Raw genomic sequence first — 20,455 nt, forward strand, 5'->3', positions numbered from 1 at the left:
TTGGATGCTTTCCAGGCAAATGAAGAAAAAGTTTAAAATAGATTGACTGCGATTAGTGGAAATACATCAAGTCTAAAGTTCTAAAAGAATATGATCGTGACTGGGAAACGTGTTTGGGGATTTCGTCTTAGGAAGACAGAGAAATACAGCTTGACATTCATTTGCCCTTGTTCTGCTTGAACGGATATTCACACCTGTACATAACTGGAATAAAGTACTGTTATCAACTCCAGTGAGGCATGTCGATAAATATAACCTGCTGATCAGGCTCACTGTTCGTCTGCTAAAGGCATCCATGAACCCTAAATTCTCTATTCTCATGGATAAAGCCTTTTCCAGATACATCAATATAGCCAATGATTACTGAGCCTTGTCTTCTTATCTCACAGACAGGGAGTGGTGTGGATTGTAAATTACTTAAACTCAAGCTAATGTTTAAAATGAAGCTGAAATAGGCACAGCTCAATAAATTAGTAACCATTTCCTTCAGATCACTGGCAATATGGCTCTATGAATAACTGATTCTTCAGTCAACCCGAAACTGAATTCTTTCAGAATTTTTGTCAAATCAGAAATATTTACCAATTCAACCCAGATTCGCATCAAGTTTTACATCGGTGAAACCTACATTTTTTGGTAAGTATTAAATGGGATATTTATTAAATGAAACTTTTTAGATGGGAACTCTTGGAATCTTTATGTCTGTAGTCTGTAGAATAAAGAACATAATTTTAATAAGGCAGAGGCAATTATCTCTGGAATCAATAGCTGAATTGGACAGAGACTTGCAATAAAATGCTTTATCTGACAAAAAAATGGAAATCTGGCTCAGCCTCAAACATGAACATATTTGAGAAGGAAAGGAAGGCAAGGAAGATATTTTTTCTGACATTTTAAACTGTTTTCTTCCAAAATATATTTTGAAACTAAACTTTATTCTAAAATCTAAGTGCAAAACCAGTGTTTATTTCAAGTCAAATTATTTCACTTAGCACATAACTTTTTATATATTTTGAAAGGAAATTTTGTTTTTTGTTTTTAGAAAGTTAAACCATTTTTCTCATCAACTTAATAAATGTGCTGAAAAAATAGCTATTCCCACACTGATTATTCTATTTATACAGTTCATTTCCATTACTTATTTATTGATTTAATACATCCTCTATTATTCCATTACTAAGAATATTAATTTGAATGGAAATGTGAATAGATATTGCTCTTCATAACCTCAGTTTTAAAAGATTTAGACAGTGTTCAAACCAAAATATTTTCTTCATCATATCAGTAGAATTAGAAACAATTTGCATGGGTTGAAACCTAGTAGCTGACATAAAAATACTCATCTAGTCATTCATGTATTCACAAACTACTACATTGTCAAAGTCACACTCAGAATATTTGGACCAAATTTTTATCCAGTGCCAACTGATACAGATCTGTAGGATTTAGCACAGCTAAATGTATCTACACTAGGCGAAAAGATGTTATTTATATTAGACTACTTTGATCAGTTTGGAGCTGGTTAACAAAATTGGTAAACTAAGACCTAAGGATTCAAAGGTGAGCATGCATATATATGTTTAAGTACTTATTTATGTATGCATGAGCATATGAGCATGATTGTGTGTATCTTTAAGCATGAAATATTATATTATGTAGCTCAAAGTTATTATTTCAGCTAGAAGACACTGCTGTCGATTACTTTGTTGGATGGTAGGGAACATCCTCATTATTTTCCCATCATTGAGAAAGGCTCAAAACTCTGAACTCAAAAACAGAAGTCAAAGAAACAATACAGTTGGTGAAATTCCTCCATGATGTTGCTTTGAACTCTTGGGATTTGACAATATTGGTTTAAAGCAACAGACTGTGCAATGTCATGTCACACATCATTTGCACGTTGTGTAAGATGATAGAGAGTGTATATGTGTGTGTGTGTATCCTCTGTAGTTTATAAATTAGATTAAATTCAGAAGAGCAAGCAGTAATTTCTGATGCCTGCATTAAATTTAAAAATTAACTGGATATCCAAGAGTGAACACATTCCTGGTGAAAATATCAAGGAGTTATTCAACTGTAAATTTAATCTTACAATCCTATACTTCCAATAATGAATACCAGCTTGTTGTGCGCTTCTTGTACTGTTCTTAGAGTTCTGATCAGTAAAATGAACATTTGGAAATACTGGGTCTTGCTGACAATGGAAAACAGAGGTGTCAACTGTAAATCATGGTACATTGAAATCAAGAAGAGCAAGCTATGTTTTGTTTTGTTTTTTTTTTTCTTTAGAAACATCACAGAGCCATTTTATAACAGCACCAGCTCACAGCATATAATCACATTTTAACAGCTGTTGCCAAATTAGGTGAAAGCTGAAATGGAAAATTTGTTAATTACACAGTTTAGGCCTCATAGGTAGCCTAAGACAGCCTGACATGGAGACAATCACTGATCCAAGGAGCTGATGCTATTGCTAGTATTTTTATTACAGTAGCATATAGTTGTCCCAAGTCCCAAGCCCCAAGCTTGAGGAGTACCATGAGGCTGCTGCTGGGTAGTGCAAGGTACAAAGAATTTCAAACTAAAAGAGACAAAGGCAGGACAAGGTATCATTCCAATTTTCAAGAACACAGAGAGCTCAAAGATGGCATTTTCTAACATGCTCAACTGCATGTTGATCCACAGGGGAACTTAGATGTGTAAGGGTGAAATTTTGCTTATGTAATTTTAACCATCAGAGAGTCTGCACTCTTGGTTTCTCTGTAGTGAAATGGAAGAGGTAAGTACCTCCTGTGGGCAATTCACTCTTTCTTACATTAGGTGTTCAAGGTAAACACCTAAGGATGCATGCCCAGAAGGTGTGGAGATGCACAGTGTCCACCCACCACCATCCGGTCGGCCTTCTCAGGACACACCTCGCATTAGACTGCAAAATGGTCAGGTGGCTCACACGGCTTGTGGAGTCATGCTGCCAAATCATGTTCTGCTATTTGAGGGACTGTTAGTCCACATCTTCCTCTCAGTGATGTTTTACCCTTTGGTCTAGCACATCATCTAAGGTGAGATTTGTTGTTTGTTTGTTTGTTTTTCCCCTGAAACTGTTACACTTATTAGGAAGTGTTTAAGTATTCAGCAAAGAACAGACCGAAACATGTCTCTTGAGTCTATATCTCAGCCACCAGCAGAGGAGTTGTAGTCTCACTCTCTCTTTTAGATTTTATTCTGGACAAGTTTTTGCAGCAGCTGCACCTCTGCATGTTTTATAGTTTTAAGATTTAGGCAGTGAAGGCATGTTGTATAGGTTCAAATCCTTACTTTAACTCAGATTTGAATCTGAGCTTTCTGATCTAATGACAGAGAGCCTTATGTGCTGAGTTATTTAATATGAAGGGAACAGTGGTTTATTCTCTTTTTCAAGAAAGGATTTACTTATGGTTCTTGCTATGAATACAAGTGGAAGAAATCATCCTCTTCCTCTCCTCAGGGTTTCCTTGCTGGCCCCAGGCACTTCTCCAGTCAAAGTTCTTGTCTTTTCTAAATTGCATTTTCAGATGCTTAATTTTTTCTTTTCATTGTGCAGAAAGCTTATGTGACTATTTCAGAGGTTGTGAATTCCATTGGAAGGAATATATATATATATATATATACACACAATATATCACCTTTAATATCTAAGCTTCCTTAATATCCTCTAATATCTAAGTTCCCCTAACTTGTGACTGCCTAATATGGCCTCTAGGAAATATTAGAACCAGGTTTATTCTTTCCTTCTCCAGACACATAAAGACCTTATCCTGGTCTGTAAGGTCTCCTTCCACTTAGGACTGAGAAGCATCCTCTTCTAGTTTCAGGATCTGGGTCTTTTTCAGATTCTTTTTTTCAAAATACAGAATCTCAGAATCACAGAATCACTGAGGTTGGAAGGGACCTCTGGAGATCATCTAGTCCAACCACCCTGCTCAAGCAGGGTCACCTAGAGCACGTTGCACAGGATTGCGTCCAGGCGGGTTTTGAATATCTCCAGAGAAGGAGACTCCACCACCTCTCGGGGCAACCTGTTCCAGTGCTCTGTCACCCTCACAGTGAAAAAGTTTTTCCTCATGTTAAGATGGAAGTGTCTGTGTTTCAGTTTGTGCCCGTTGCCTCGCGTCCTGTCGCTTGGCACCACTGAAAAGAGTCTGGCCCCATCCTCTCGACACCCTCCCTTCAGATACTTGTACACATTGATAAGATCTCCTCTCAGCCTTCTCTTCTCCAAACTAAACAGGCCAAGCTCTCTCAGCCTTTCCTCATAAGAGAGATGCTCCAGTCCCCTAATCATCTTTGTGGCCCTTCGCTGGACTTGCTCCAGTAGTGCCACATCCCTCTTGTACTGGGGAGCCCAGAACTGGACGCAGTACTCCAGATGTGGCCTCACCAGGGCTGAGTAGAGGGGGAGAATCACCTCCCTCGACCTGCTGGCAACACTCTTTCTGATGCAGCCCAGGATACCATTGGCCTTCTTGGCCACAAGGGCACATTGCTGCCTCATACTTAACTTGGTGTCCACCAGCACTCCCAGGTCCTTCTCAGCAGAGCTGCTTTCCAGCAGGTCAACCCCCAACCTGTACTGCTGCATGGGGTTATTCCTCCCCAGGTGCAGGACCCTGCACTTCCCTTTGTTGAATTTCATGAGGTTCCTCTCCGCCCAGCTCTCCAGCCTGTCCAAGTCTCTTTGAATGGCAGCACAGCCCTCTGGCGTATCGGCCACTCCTCCCAGTTTTGTATCGTCAGCAAACTTGCTGAGGGTGCACTCTGTCCCTTCATCCAGGTCATTGATGAAGAAGTTGAACAAGACTGGACCCAGGACTGACCCCTGGGGGACACCGCTAGCTACAGGCCTCCAACTAGACTCTGTGCCACTGAGCACAACTCTCTGAGCTCTGCCATTCAGCCAGTTCTCAATCTCAATACAACCAACAGCAAAGTAAGTTTGCAGCCCTTTTCATATATGACTCCAGGAATTAAGTCTTTGCCTAAAATTAGAGTATTCTTTCACATTGCCTGCAGGAATCTGAATCCATTGCACCTACTTTCTTGGAGAGTACTTGACATGACCCAGATTCTGCAAGATGGACCCTTTCCTTCCTGTTGAAACAGCTGTAATTTGCATGGAATATTTGAATATTAATTAGGCCAAATCAAGAGAAGACAACCTTATTATAGTAGCTACAACACTCACCTAAAGAAAAAAAAAAGCAGTAAACTGGGTTCTGTTTCTTTTTCTAATGAATAATTCCCTGTTTTATATTAAGTAGTCTGTAGGGGAAGGGGCAGAAGTAAACCATCTCACTGTTTTGGGGTCCAGTTAATATTTAATTATTTAATGTAAAGTAGAACAGCTTCCAGAGAAGAGGGAGAGGGAGAGGGAGGAGGGAGGAGAAAAGAGAAGAGAAGAGAAGAGAAGAGAAGAGAAGAGAAGAGAAGAGAAGAGAAGAGAAAAGAGAAGAGAAGAGAAGAGAAGAGAAGAGAAGAGAAGAGAAGAGAAGAGGAAATGTGACAAATCAAGTTCATTCGTTCTAGCTGAAAAGAAATTTAGATTCAGACTTTCTACCTCCTGTGTAAGTGACCTAAACACAGAGATACTGATTAATAGCAACACCTAAGAAGGCAACGTCTTCATCAATATTTTGTGCAGAATCTGATCCTCCAAGTTTGAAGAATATCCAGTGTATTCAACCCTACTGGAAAGGAGGTCTTCGTTTATGAATTTGTACATGGAAGAGCTGAGAAGACAGATGCAGTTGAGACATACTCTTATGGAGAACTGTTTAACATTATGTTAAAAAGAAGAAAATCGACCTACTGTACCTTAAAATTTAGGAGCAGTAGCAAAGGGGGTCCATGAGAAACCAGATTTGGATTTTTGCATCTAAAGATGCAGACGTATAAATCCATTTATGAATCTAGCTAAGAGCCCTATTTCAATGAAAGCTGAGTGGAGAAAGTGCCTAAGCCACTTAGCAAATTGTAGGGAAGCTCCCAAATCACATATGTGCTTCTGAAAACATCATTCTCAATAGACTGTTCCTTCTTAGGACTTTTGTGGCAACACCAGGAATTAAAGTCAGATTTTCTGAATATAGTGTATTAACCATAACAGCAGTCTCCTTCTCAAAGCCTGCAGTTCAAAATACAGGTATAAATCATTAGTAACCCACTGGAAAGATGCCAGTATAAACCAACCTAGTGTAAGACAGAAGAGATTCAGGCAGTAGAAAGTTTTTTATCCCTCTTGCCCTTTCCATTTTTTAACTCTTCAATTTTTATCCTCTTTAGAAGTATATGAAAATAATCATATCAAATATGATCTTTGTTACAAAAAAAGATTTATTTTGGTAATTCTATGCTTTATTTATTTCACTATAATTCTGTAGTTAAGAAACTGATTTTTTACCATTAAAGGGAAAAATGTTTAAAATACATGTCTTCTTCTAAGAAGAAATTTCTAAGCTTTTCAGTCCTTCCCTTTCTCCTTTCCTGCCAATCCTGCCCATATTATGCTACTCCATCTTTTCCTGGTGACATGGCTTGGAGAAGCCCTTGTCTGTTACGACTACCTGATGTGAGACTAAATCCTGTTTCTCTGTTCTCCGAGTTAGCATCGAGAAATTCTTACATTTTGCCCACTATACTAGGTTAAGTTAATAGGATTAGTCATCTGACAAAAGGTTGTGGTTTGCAGGATCAAGGTCCTTCCTCTGTGACAAAGAAAAACAACTATATTTTTTTTCATTTGTATTCTAAGTACAGATATATATATATATATTTTTAATAAAATGAAGAAAGTCTGTGGGAACTAGTCTTATCCTCCATGGAGAAGAAAAATCTGGGAGTTGGTGTAGTCAAAGTTTTCAATATTAAGAAAGAGAGATAAGTGAAAATACAAAGTAAGCACAAGGGGTGGGCTTTTGTTATTATTACTTACAGGGGAAAACTAAGGGACCAGATTGAAATATTAGGTAACAATGAGCAAACAGGGACTTGGGCAGGGTTGCTTCACTCTCAGAGAAAAAGACATATGGAACAAGTTACTAGAGAAGGTAATTGAAGTACAGTTTCACAGAGATAAAGAGATACCTAAATCTGTTTCTGGAAGGGAGAATTGAAGAATAGGGTGAAAAAGCAAGTAGTGTGGATTATGCTAAACTATGCCAGGACAGGCATAACAGCATATATGAACCTTCTCCCTTTCTCTCTGCAGTTCTGCTGTTCCTTTGCTCACCTGCATTATCAGCCTATAATATCAGACCCATACTTTAACCTCTTCACATCTAGTCATTCCCTATGTATTTTTCACTCCTCAGTGCATCAGTGAATTCTACACGGAGCATTCAGGAACTCAGTGACGTGTTCTTCGTATGTAAGTGTTGATAGACAACCAAGGTGAGATTCATCCTATCTAACTTTATAGTATAGGTGTCTGCTGCTGAACAGCCTGGCTTGTAGTAAATGAACAGGAAAAGGCACTTCTGAGCAATTCATCTGAACTATTTCAGTAGGATGAAATAAACTATGCCATGGAAGTTTCTTTTTCTTTTCCTTGAACATAAAGAGAGCTCAGGAAGAGCTACACAGATGTAAAAGTTCGCATGAATCCACACCACTCTTGATGTTATGTCAAGAAGCAGAATTGTTGCCATCTGAGTTCTCTAAGAACACTTGTGCAGCCCTGAAACGGAGTGTGATTCAGAGACACCCAAGCAAGCTGACCAGACCATCACTTGTACTGAAACCAGCCCTGGAAAGTCAGTGTAAAGTTGATCCAATTTAAAAGCAGACTTTGATGGTTTTAATATAGTCTGTGATAATGTTCCATATGGTTTTGAGAAAACTAATTTCTCTGAATATCACTGCATTGTATTGTGTAGACATAACCTTCAATGGAAATGAAATCAGTTCACAAGAAATAATGCATAATCTTCAGGTCTTCTGGTGGGAAAGTGTTTCAATTAATGACACTCATCTAGACAGCACTTTTTTCACACTCAGACACAGAGCTTAGGTACTGTAATTTATGACACTAACAGTCAGGGGACAATTCAGAGCAAGAGTCTCTCAATTTCCCCCCTGGAACACTATACAAAACACTTAAATATCCAAAGGAGAGTGACTACAGCCAACTGCTTAGGTCACTCAGCTAGAATATAGGACATATGGACATAGCTTTGGCAGGAGAGAATGAGAAATACTTGCTGTCAAGTGACCTACAACATGTTCGTCTCTATCACAGCTACTGCATCAGCAGCAGTGGTATATGAACCAACTCCAAAAAGAAAATTTTCTGCTACCTATTTACCCCATCATATTTTATACCTGAAGTAGTTTGCTTATCCCAGTGCTGTGCAGATTACAGTGTATGAATCCTTCAACCTACCTAGCTCGTAATGCTTAAAGTCTTCTCCTGGAATGTGGTTTAAAATCCATAGTGTAAATCAGGTAGATCAGGAAACTGAACCTTGGTTTTCCTGAATCCAAGGGGAGGTCCTACCCATTGGACAGCTGAATTGCAGAAAAGGGAATCAATTAATCCATATTTTAACAGATCTTGCCCAAATATTATGCTTAGGTTCTGAACCTAGATATAAACATAGTTTTGTGTTAACTGAAAATGCAGTTTCTGGAGGTAAAATACTAACTATAATATATATATATATATATATATATATATAGTTTTTAGAACGAACTCAATCACATAGCATCTGTGATAGGATAAATCATGCTAATGTGAAGAGGATGTTGTGGGTAATGCTGTTAACTGAGCATCATGAGAAACTATGTATAATACAAAACTCAGTTTAATTAAGGAACTTAGCCCTCCCCTTTCTTTATTTTTATTTTTTTCTTTTATTTCTATTATTATATTCTTTTTTTTGGACATAAAATAATCAGTTTGAGCAAAACTATTTTCTATTAAAAATGTGATGGAAAATTATCAGTCTATTTTGTAATGTAATGAAGTTGATAAATCGTAGGTTATATCCACTATTGCAGTTCTTAAATCCTGTTAACTATACTGCGTTACTACACCTTAGCAACTTTAAATGATTCTGTCAGGTATCTTGCAAATCATTACAGCAAAATGGATGTTTCAACTAGATTTATGAGAACTGAGAAATGTTTAAATATCTTTCATTGCCAAATCATGCTGAAGCATACAGGTAGCTTTGCTACCTTCTTTAGAGGCCTCAGCTCAATTTAATATGTGTGCCTGTGTTCTTGGACTGCTTAGAGAAACTAATGAAAGGCATAAAATACTTATTAAGCAACACAGAGTATGGTAAGAGAAAGAGAAATGACAGAACCTAACTGCAGCGGTTTTGCTAAGAACTTTGGCTGCATTCCACTCCCAATTCCCATTTAATAACTTCATCTCCAGGACTACAAAGAAGGGTAATCAGTTTCTATCCAAGTGCTGAAATTAATTTTGTGGAAATCCATCTTCTGTAGGTTACAATGCTAGCTATTGAAGCAATCTTGAAAGCAGACACCATGTGGGGGGAAGGAAGGAGGAGAGCAGGGAGAGAAGAAAAAAGAAAGAAAACATTGGCCCCAGCTCACAGAAAGCAAGCTGTGCCCTGTGACACTCTGCAGTAAGGGGGGGGTCTCCTCCCACCAGCAGTCATGGGACGGGGGCAGAGATGCCCCTCAGAGCTGCGGTCTGTGCAGTTCCCTGTTTCCTTCCCTCGTAGGAGTGCTGAGGATGATTATGCTAATGGTGCGCGTCTTGTGAGGATAAACAGGTGAAAGGGATTTTATTCACACCATCTCCTCTGAACATTATGGTGGACTTAGATGTCTACTGGGACATCTCAGTGATTTTACTGTTAAACCTTAGCACCTTGTTCAGTCAATGGAGAGTTCTGAAAAGTCTTAAATTAGGTACATATAACAGATTTTGAAACTGTTTTGCCCCTTAAGTTGGTATCTGAAGACTCTGGATAGGGTATGGTCAAAACTTATGTACATTTTAGGCACCTGCATCTGTCTTAGCATCCACAGTGGACAGTCTGAATATACTGAATGTACAGTAATGGAGGTTTAGTAGAGAGAAACGGAGATTTGACCTCCTCTGAGCATTCCCTTATACCGTTGTGTTAGAAAAGCATCTGGAAGTGCCCCTGTTAAAAATTTCCTATGTTTTCAAAAGCAGATAGGTGCAGTCATTTGGTGCTGGAAGCACTGCAATGTTGGTTCACACAGACTTCTACAACTGCAGGAGGAGACAGGGAAGAATAAAGGAACACAAGATGCTAGAAAATTTTCACCGCTGAACATGCAAGTGATGCCTCAGTCATTTGAGGGTTAACATTAACTAAGATACTCAGAAGTAATCTGGAAAAAACGTTCATTTCACATTATTACTGGATGAAAACACTGATGCTATGCAGATGGTGCTGAAAACAAAAAGGGGAGGGACAGTTGTGGGAGCTTGTTTTTTTATTTAAGGTCCTATTTTTACCTACATGATTGGTGCAGCACACACAGTAGTATGCATGTGGCGCTCTGCACAGCGCTCTGCTTATTTATACAACTGGTGTTGACACTGCAAGTCTGTGTTTGGCAAAAACTGCATGGTCAGATGTCAATCTTTTAGGAGTTTTCAAACATGCACACAAGCAAACACACGAGCAAATGGTTTTGGCTTATTAGTCTATTGATTTGGAATATAGTGGGTCCAGGATGAAGAAAAGGGTCTTGCCTAAGTAAATGCTACAAGGAACAGCATTGTCCACCTCTATTCCTTTTCATAAATGGGCAATGGATGCAAATGTAAGGCAAAAAGTGCTGTCATTCATATCAAGGGTTACAGGTCAGCCAGAACAGTTTTAGCATCAAAGATGTTGCAGTTTACCTCAGAAATAATATTATCCAACTTTGATACAGAAGTGACCGTGTATTCTCAAATACTCCATTCCTCATGAAGCTGTGCCAGGTACTAACACTGTCTGCAGGAGTCTGAATGACACACTCCAGTAGTAATAAATGGGGCACTGTATGCCTAAGCTCCCTAGCTGGGATATGACATTAACTCTTGACCCTCAAATGAAAGAAAAACTCAGTATCTCCTGTTACCATTACAAATGTTGACTTTACTATTCATTATTAAAGAATACATTTAGGTCTCATTCCACACTGCATCATGCTCTGTATGGATATATAACAGTTTTCATTTGTACTGTTTCTTTTCACTTTGTCTGCATCTGATAAGTCGTAAACCTTGGGGACTGAACCAAAACATAAGCATTACTGAAGAAAGAGGCTTGGGAGATTTTCTGCTTCATCTCATGACGCCATACTTCTGTAATGTTATAGAGTAATACAACCTCTATTGTACAGCATACTAAAATATGAATACAATTGTATGAAGCCTTTATATTGCATATACACAATATGCACAAATCCCATATTCAAGAAACACATTGATTGATATGTCATAGGACCTCTTCTGTGCCATTTCACAGTCGAAATTAGTTGTTGCAGTTCTCAGTGATGAACTTCTATCTCAAACCACAGAAACCTAGGCTTTCTGTTTCGGACACCTTTCTTTCACTCTCTAATGTATCAGCCAAAAACATAGTTAGTAGAAAGAGTAGTCAGAGGCAAAAGATTGCACATTTCCATTAGAAGGATCTACATTGAATCTTGGAAAAGAAATCCATTTGCAGACATTAGACCAGATCCTATTGCATCATTGCAGAGTGTTAAAAGTTTAAACCATAAAGTATGCAACGACAAGAGTTACTTCTGGAAGTTCTTAGTTATCCCAGGCTGACCAGTGGGTCCAAAGTGAATAGGTTTCTCATGAGTAGAGTGGATGCAAAAGTCTGGAACTGGAAGGATGTGTTTCAGCAGCCAACCTGAAAATGCTAACTTTTCGGTTTAGCATTGTTTATTTGTGAAAGGCTTTATTGTGGATGGCAGGCACTCTCTGGCTGCTGAATTATCATTGCTGTCCCTGGCGGCATCACAAAGAAATAGGCTAGTGAAGCTACTGGATTAGTCATTCATCTAAATTTAGCCCAAGCTGTTGCTGACTGTAAATGCTGCCATCTAATCTCTGATGAGAACTGAATACAATGTGGTTTCTACCAAACAAATCTTTCTTTTGACTTTTGTTCTACTTCTCAGATGAGGGCAGAATTTCAGTAGTTGGATTACCTTCTCCCCATTAGAGGTGGTACCTCCAGAAGAACCTATCAAACATGGAGATCAATTTTTATTAGGCTTAATTTAAAATTTATTATTTACTATTTTTATTATTGTAAGGGATATCTTTAACTCCCTGGCTGAACTGCATGAAATGTTCTCCCTGGAGAATAATACTGTCTGTGAAACACTCATCCTGAGGCCACAAAAAGCATATCAGTCTCCCTGTACTACTCAGCGTAGAAACCTAAGCAGACATCAGCAATAGCACCACTGCATGTGCAGAGCGGTTACACTGGTTCACCTGCAGAACTGTTGTGTTAATCCATATTGTCCTCAGCTGTTCTGCAGCCAAGAGAAGCAGAAAGACAGAAGTTCTGTGTAACCCTCGGGCACAGTCACAGCCCCTCTACTCCTCCACAACACAAGCATAGTCCCTTTTAGCAGTATCTCAGGCACAGGCAACAGATGGTTTCCAGTTGCCTCACTTCCAGTTGCTAGAGGGTGGAACATGCTTTGTCATCATAAACTGTGGTGTGGAAAGAGCAAGATGCTTCTTTTCAGCCCCAGGGAGCAAGAGTTTTCTGCCAGACTCACAGCTCTGCCGTGTAAGTAAGTGCATAGTTTAATTCAGTATTCATAGAAGAGGAAAATCAGCTCCAGATTAAGATACCTACGTTTAGGTGTCTACATGTGATCTAAGTGTCTAGGCTCACAGAAGAGTTGCCCAAATGCTAGCACCTGGTGTCCTTTAGGCACTGTGTAGTATCCACCTAGCCTTCAGCTGTTGCTCTGGAAGGGTGCAGTTTTCTTATAAACCCAGTGTCGTATCTTCCATCCCCATGCAGATGTCTTGGATACCCAAGGCTGTCTCAAATGTCACTGGAGGCCTATCTTTAGGAAGCCAAATCCCACCCCTAGTCATGGGAATCACTGACTCATCTGAGCACATGTGAGGGTGAGCCAGTGAACGGAGCCCTCAGCGTCTCCTCTTGAGTGAATTACTCTTTAGAATCCACTGACATAGCCAAAGGTCATGCAGAAATCTGCCAGCCATCTAAACACCCATGGGCAGGCAAGAGCATCAGTGCCCCACAGGAGCCATTGCTCCAGTCACTTCAGAGATGCTTTGTGATCTTAGTAATTTACATAGGCACTTAAAAGGTGATTAATTAACACTACATATAGTTAAAGAGAAAAGGGAGCATTTGCTCCCCAAGAATTTGTGAACTGTGTTATTGCATTTAAATGATGTTGCCTTCTGCACTCCACTCAGCTTGAGGCAGTTTAAGAAAGAGCTGTCAGATTTAATGTGCAGCATGCCTGGAAACAGTGACATTAGAGCTGGGATGCATAAATGCACCTGAATTGAGTCATAAACTGACAATGAAGAAATGATTCTAGAGAGAGAAATCCTCAGAACCATATTCAGTTCTTATCCTTGCTATCCCAGAATTAGCTTGAAATTAGCAGTGGTATTCTAGGCATCCTAGCATGATCAAGTCTCGTATCTTTTGTTCTGTGCATGTATGAAAAATTGACCATAAGCAAACACAAATTTATCAATGTCACTGAGTCAGATTGCTGCCCTTCCTATCCAGAAATTAGTCCCACTAGTGTCAAAGGGCTGATGGATGTCATCAACAGCAATAAAGAGTTCACAGTCTTGCCCACAGAAAGAGGCTCTTAAATCAGAGCACGTTCTTGTCTTTGAAGCTGTAGTAGCCATTGACACTTTGGCCGTTCCTGTTCAACAGCTGAGAGCTATCTGGGTCTGCAGTTAGCCCTAACAATTACAATTCTCAGGAGCATTTCCCATGCTGTCATCAAATCTGTCAGAGACTATTCTTTTGTCCTTTATAAGGCCATGGAGCACTGCTGGTGATTGCTTCCCCGCTGCCTGGAGGAGCAGGGGTGAAGAAGATTGCTCCAATGTGAGCAGAGCGGCTCAGCAGAGCACTGTTTTGCTGCAGTGGCTGAAGGATTCCTTGACAGAGGTTTGCTTCCTGGTGCACCAAGACCACAACCTGCTTGCCAATCTGTTTACCTGAAACCCCCACCTGCCTGTGTCCATCCCTTGTCTATATTTCAACCATATGCTCTTTAGGGAAGGAAATAATGGTCTTCTTCTCTTGATATAGTTAACAAGAATAGGGCTCTAAACACCACACTGCTGTACTTTAAACAGTGAATACAGATGATACTTTGTGATATGCTGTACTTCAATATAACCCTTAAGAGTAAAGCCGCAGTGACTTGAACTTGTCAGAAACCATGGAGAAAAGGGCATTCCTTGTTAGATCATTTTATCTTTGCATGAGTTTTACCCATTTAAAAAGTCAGCCTTTAGAGTTATGTCCTCTACAGAAATCTTTTAAAGTGTAATTTCACTTTTGCAAGTTACAGTTTGGGAGTTTGTGAACCAGGGTCATTTTATTCTGCTGAATACAGCAAAAATTCATAACAAAGTATTGGAGTGTTACTGCAGTCTTACTCAATTATTTTGTATTTCTTGCAGCAAAGCTTAGTGAATCATGTAAAAACACATTGTTTTGTTTTGCTTTGGAAGAACACACTTCTTACTGAATGATGTGTGCATGAAATATGTTGGAAACCAACATGCTGTTCCGCAATGGGACTTCAGTTTTGATGGGAGCTTCTAGGACCTGCGCTAATACTGATAATAAATAACAGGAGCAAGCAAGCTTAGCTACACCACTGGTTTTGTTCATGTTAGAGTCGCAGAAACATCTCCAGGGAGGTGAAATACCTTCATGTTTTTCACTTCTTTGCTCTCTTCTGATATTGTGAGTTAATAATGATGCCCCTTTCAATAAGGAATTGGACTAAGTCCACCAATTCATTTCTCAAAACAATCTGCCTACAGTGACGGAGAAGAGCAAATCACCGCCAAATATTGGCTGATTTGTAACTGTTAACACAGAGATGAAGACCACCATATTTCATTCCCCCCAGTCAGCATGATCCTCATTCCAAATTGAAAGGTCTTATATTTAAAAATGGAGAAAAAAAGAAGCAACCTACTGTGTTGTTTTTTTTTCTTCAGAAGGGATTTATTTTTCTAATACCCAAAACAATAACTAATTTCAATTAATTTTATGTAAAATGTATCTACAAGAGCCAAATCAATTAGATAGATAAGCTCCACAATGATTAATAAATATTCAGTATTTGTGTGGGTTTTGTTGCATATCATTCTGTGTTAGCAAGAGGATTTTTCTAACGAAATCTAGTTCCTCTGCCATTATTGATTTCCTTTATACCAAACCCACTTGAATCCTGGTCTTGCAAACCCCTGTTCATATCAATAGTGCCTAGATCTGAATGGCTTCCATATGAGGAAAGAGCAAATATACTAGAATTCTTAAGCCTGGGAAAGGGATGACTGATATGGAGAAATGACAGAGGGCTTTAAGTCATAAACTGTATGCAGAATGTGAATAGAAATTGAATATTCACTCCATTTCATAGTGCAAGAACTACCAGACATATAATGAAACCATTAAGGAGCGAGTTATAGACCAAAGGGGAGTACTTTTTTTCACACAACATATAATTACATCATAGAACTCATTGTCACAGGATTTCATGGAGGTCAGAAATATTCACAGATACAAAAAAGGACAGACTGATGGAGGGTACATCAACTGATGTTATTAAATACGATAAGTCAAAAAGAAATTCTGGATCAGGAAGTTTTGAAACCATTGATTTCTAGAAAACTTGCCAGACCCAGGCATTTTTATACATGCCTTTGTACTTTTTTCTTTGTCTAAGTGTCTGCTGCTGCCCACCCTCAGAGACAGGATGGTAGGCATGGTGGACCTTGGTCTGTTAGATCTTTCCCCTCTCCTCTTAGTGCCCCACAGGATGTGAGTCATCTCATCCACCAGCTTTAGACACCTACAATGCAAATGCCAGTGTGCAAGCTCCCTTCAGTCAGGCAGGAGTAATGGCCACTGCTGGAGTACAATTTGTCTGGACTGCTTCAGGCATCTATGTTAGGAAGGAGTGAATTGAGCTATAGAAGTACATATTTCTACCCACCAACTCTAAAGAAAATATAGACATCTGTCTCAAATGAAGGCATCTGTTCTGTAAGGTAGCTCAGATATATCTGAGTCCATTACTATAGACTTATGCAGATGAGGATGACAAATTTTCTTTTTCTCCTTCTCACCCTCACAGTTGTGCCTTATTTCATATTCAAGCCAGTGGAATAAGGTACTACTGAAAATCATAGAACACTATCTGTCTCAATATATTTTTCTTCATCAAAAGCATCAGAAAGAAGAGTCTATATTCTGGCCAGCTTTCTAGAAAACATTTAAACATGGGCTTCAGTCCCACTGAAATGATAGTATTTAAAAATGTGTTTTAGATCTTTGCTAAATGGGGACCAGAGTGAAATACGGTAGAATGAAAGCCACCAAAATATCAGAGACATTGTAATATAGTAACAGCTCCATTAACAGCAAGTCTCTGTTGCAAGCAGAGCTGATCTGACAAAGAGAAGCAAAATGACTCTAGTATATAAAAAGGGTTCCACTGTGCTGTTAAATTCTGATATAAATTATTAAATCCCACAGAGATTTTTTAGATCAAAGGAACTTTGTACTTTCATTATGTAGCCACTTCTACAGAGAACAGAAATTGCCAAATATCCTGCAAGGCAGATCTGAAAATATGATCTTTCAGACCAATTCCAACTTCCCTGCTTTCCCCTCTATTTTTTGTACTGCATCCAAAAACTCTTCTGATGTGCAACATCCAGCTACAGAGTTAATGTATAATGGAAAAGTCTAAGGTGTGCTTCAAACACTGGTCCTGCAATTGCAGATCACTTTCTTGAAGTTAGTTTGGGAGGTACTATGAGACACAAACAGTCTTCTCCATGCATTTTTTAGAATGCATAGTTATTTTCTGTAATTATAAATTTAACCTTTTCCACATGTTCCTCTAAAAAGACATGTGCTGTAGCTTTAAAGATATAGTTGCAGAAATATATTTAAATCCTACAATTTTCATGACAAAAAAATCGATCTGCAGTTTTTTAACTTGTCAGCCCTCCAGGAACCAGAACTTTTCCAATGGAAAAATTATTCATTTGGGATATCTCAATGATCTGAATTATCAACATTACAACTGTAATTAAGGTGAAACATTTTTATACCTTGTGCTTACCAACTAATTCAGGAGGAAGACCTGACCAAAGCCAAGCTCATGGTCCCCTGCATTTACCCTACTAGGAGTAATTAGGCATAATTAAGCCCCGCACAGCTGCGCCTCAGGTCCTATTTGGCCATGTAAAGCTAAAGACTGTGTCATTTACACAGTTGTACACGCAGGTAGCATAAGTCACGGAACAGCTATAACACTGGAAAATCCTGCATCTGGCTGTGCCTATGAGCCCCAGCCAGCGTTCTCTGAGGATGGTGCTCGGTAACATCTTCAGTGTGTGGCCGGACTGTGTCACCCTATATTCTGAGGGGTTCCCTCAGTCCCCAAACTGAGTGTTTGCTATTCTGTACGAGACATAGATATAGATCAGGACACTTTTTGCGCTTCCTGTTGAAGCTGGGTTGTTTTGTTTTGTTTTGTTTTGTTTCCTTTTAAAGAAATTACTACAGCTCTACAGGCCAGAGAGAGGGATTACACACCAAAACCAAACCAACCAAACAAAAAAACCCCTTTGGCACTGTGAGTAGGGAAAATCACTTGATAACAAGAAATTTTGACTTCTAGTCTAATTTTACTCATTTGCAGTTTCCTGGAAAACACAAAATAGGGCTTTGAGGAGGAAACAAAGCCTATGACTCCCCTTTTTCTTTAAAAACCCTAACCATTAAATTACACAGTTATGCCTTTTTTCTTTGAGATCTCTCACTCTCAGGGCAGTGTGTCTTGTATTCTTTTTCCCCACTGGAGATGTAGAAGATGCCTGTGCTCACCCCCATTATCCCTCCTAACAAAAATTCTGGTTGTCAGCCGCTCTCCTGGGAACTGGGAAATATGGGTCTGATCCCCTCTGCCTGAGGAAGGAGGGGAAACTCACTTCCTGTGTGAGTGATCTAAGTGTTACTTTATTGTATTAAAAGTGGCTTCTGCAATTAGCTACTCATCCTATGTTTGTACATTAAGATTTGCCTCAGCTGGATTTTGTAAGAGGCATCATCCCTTCATGCATTAGATGCTGCCCTAATGTGCCGTATCCCGTCTCTCAAAGGCTTAGATGGAAAAGTACCTTTTCTGCCTCAATCTTGATTAGCTTCACATAGGAAGTGGACACAGAGGTGTCAGTTCAGTGGCCTAGTGGATTCAAGGCATGCTGATCTGAGATGCCCTGAGGTTTCCGAAACACTCACAAGAGACCTAATGGGATACCTCATCTTCCTAAAAGGCTCCAGATATATATATTTAGAAAACTGATATGATTTCTGAGTTTCTCAGATTAGCAACATTCCCAGCTGAAGCTGGAGCAGAAATGCAGCTCCAAATAGGGATTCACCATGTAAATGTGGGGCTTGGTGGCATCTGCATTAAGTTTATTTGTATTGCAGTTTTCAACTTGTGTACTTCAGCTTTGTTTAAATCCTAGCTCAAATACCTAAGACTGGATATAAGATAAGTCCCTTTTTGGATCTGAGCGTTACTTACTAAGCCAAACATTACAATTGCTTTGCATTGCTCAGCTGCATCACTTAAAGAACATATTCGGAAAGGAATTGTCTAGCAGGAACAAAAGTACCAGGTTACATAAGTCTGTGCAGGGCTGACGGTTCACTGAAGAGGGATGGAGCCAAGATTCTGCCAAAATCTTACGCTTCATGCTTTAGTTACCCCGAGCTTAGATTCACAGATCCAGAAGGTCATAAAGGGCCAAGGGACAATCTTAAACATAAGTTCCTTTATATTCCTCTACAGCGCCACAAATTTTAAACTTGCCTTATGACATTTGGCACATCTTGCTGTTTCCTACAATACAGAGGGTCTGTTCTTTCAGTATTATATAAAATTACTAGTCTGCTTAAGCATGTGAACCTGTAATGCCTGAGAATCATCCTTGCTTATCTAAAAAGTTACTTAGAAACCTATATGTCTTCACCTAAATAATACTTTCAGAAGTCAATCCTTATATTTATTCAAGGCACTGAACTTGCAGAACAAAAATTTCTAAACTGGGAATGCTGGCATTTCTGCGACCAGGAGTGGAGACTGGTTTGCAAACCTGACTGGAGTTTTGATTTGCTTCAGTGCCATACAACAGTTTGGCTTTAAAAGTATCAAATTGCTTTTTTAGTACATTTAATTAAACTTCTGAGACTGATTGGCAAGCTTAAATTCCACTTGTTGCAATCAACAGCATGGTGATTATTTATAATTTTGTGAAGATTGCTTCCATCTGTACTTCAGAGCAATTAGGGAGCTTATTCATAATTCATTAATTTTAGACATGTACATAAAACATGAATCTACGCTCTAACTTTACTTTGCATTGTACTGTTTAAAGACACTTAAGAATACCTGATAATTAACTGTGCTTAAACAAACTAACTAGTTTTATAAGTAGAATTAAACTTAGCAGCCAGCATCAGAATCTAGTCTCACTAGTCTGGGCTTTGTGCTTGGTTTTGCAGCATATAAGCAGCACAGTGTTTTTTCAAAGACAGCCATTCCCTCTGGTCCTTTTGTGCTTTTGTCCTTGAATCAATTTCTAAGTATTAGAGATTAGGATGAGACTAACCCCCACATGTAGGGAAAGGAAGAAAAAGGAGAAGAGTAGATTAACCCTTCTTTTTCTCCTGTTTGGGAATTCTTACAGCTTTTCAAGACTCCCCATACTAGAGACAATCAGCAGGAGAACTTGGGGGACTATGCGTCTAATCCAGTTTAGTATTTTCTATGTTCTTAGATGAGTAATTCCAGTTACAATGCAGAGATGATCCATATTAAACAGTAAGCACATGTGTTGCTGCAGTTAAACACTGGAAGTTATAGGCGAATGGCAATGTAGGAGAAAAAATAAGAAATACTGGACAAGATGAATTAAGTCAATTTTGTAATCTAGTCAGGGATTTAAAAACATCACCTTGTGATCCACATAATAGCTAGAGTATCTTTGAAATATCTTATTGCCTTCAGTGCACTTTGTCTGTAGTTATCTTCAGAAAAATAAATCAGATGGTGTGCAAAATGTAAAGAACAAGCACATCAGTCAAGGTTGAAGTAAGCTGCAAGAGACATA

The 20,455-nt window shown here is 39.0% G+C and overlaps 1 long non-coding RNA gene across 1 annotated transcript in view; it reads left to right on the plus strand.

The window, feature by feature from the left end:
• Positions 1 to 542: 542 nt before the first annotated feature.
• LOC106485323 (uncharacterized) overlaps positions 543 to 20,455 on the plus strand; it is a 28,264-nt gene continuing 8,351 nt past the window's right edge. Inside the window, exons 1-2 of the long non-coding RNA XR_001292702.2 lie at positions 543 to 636; positions 7,347 to 7,425. This is a non-coding gene — a long non-coding RNA (uncharacterized lncRNA). The remainder of the gene's footprint in view (positions 637 to 7,346; positions 7,426 to 20,455) is intronic.

This window comes from Apteryx mantelli, chromosome 1, assembly GCF_036417845.1.
Source record: "Apteryx mantelli isolate bAptMan1 chromosome 1, bAptMan1.hap1, whole genome shotgun sequence".
Taxonomy (NCBI): Eukaryota; Metazoa; Chordata; class Aves; order Apterygiformes; family Apterygidae; genus Apteryx; species Apteryx mantelli.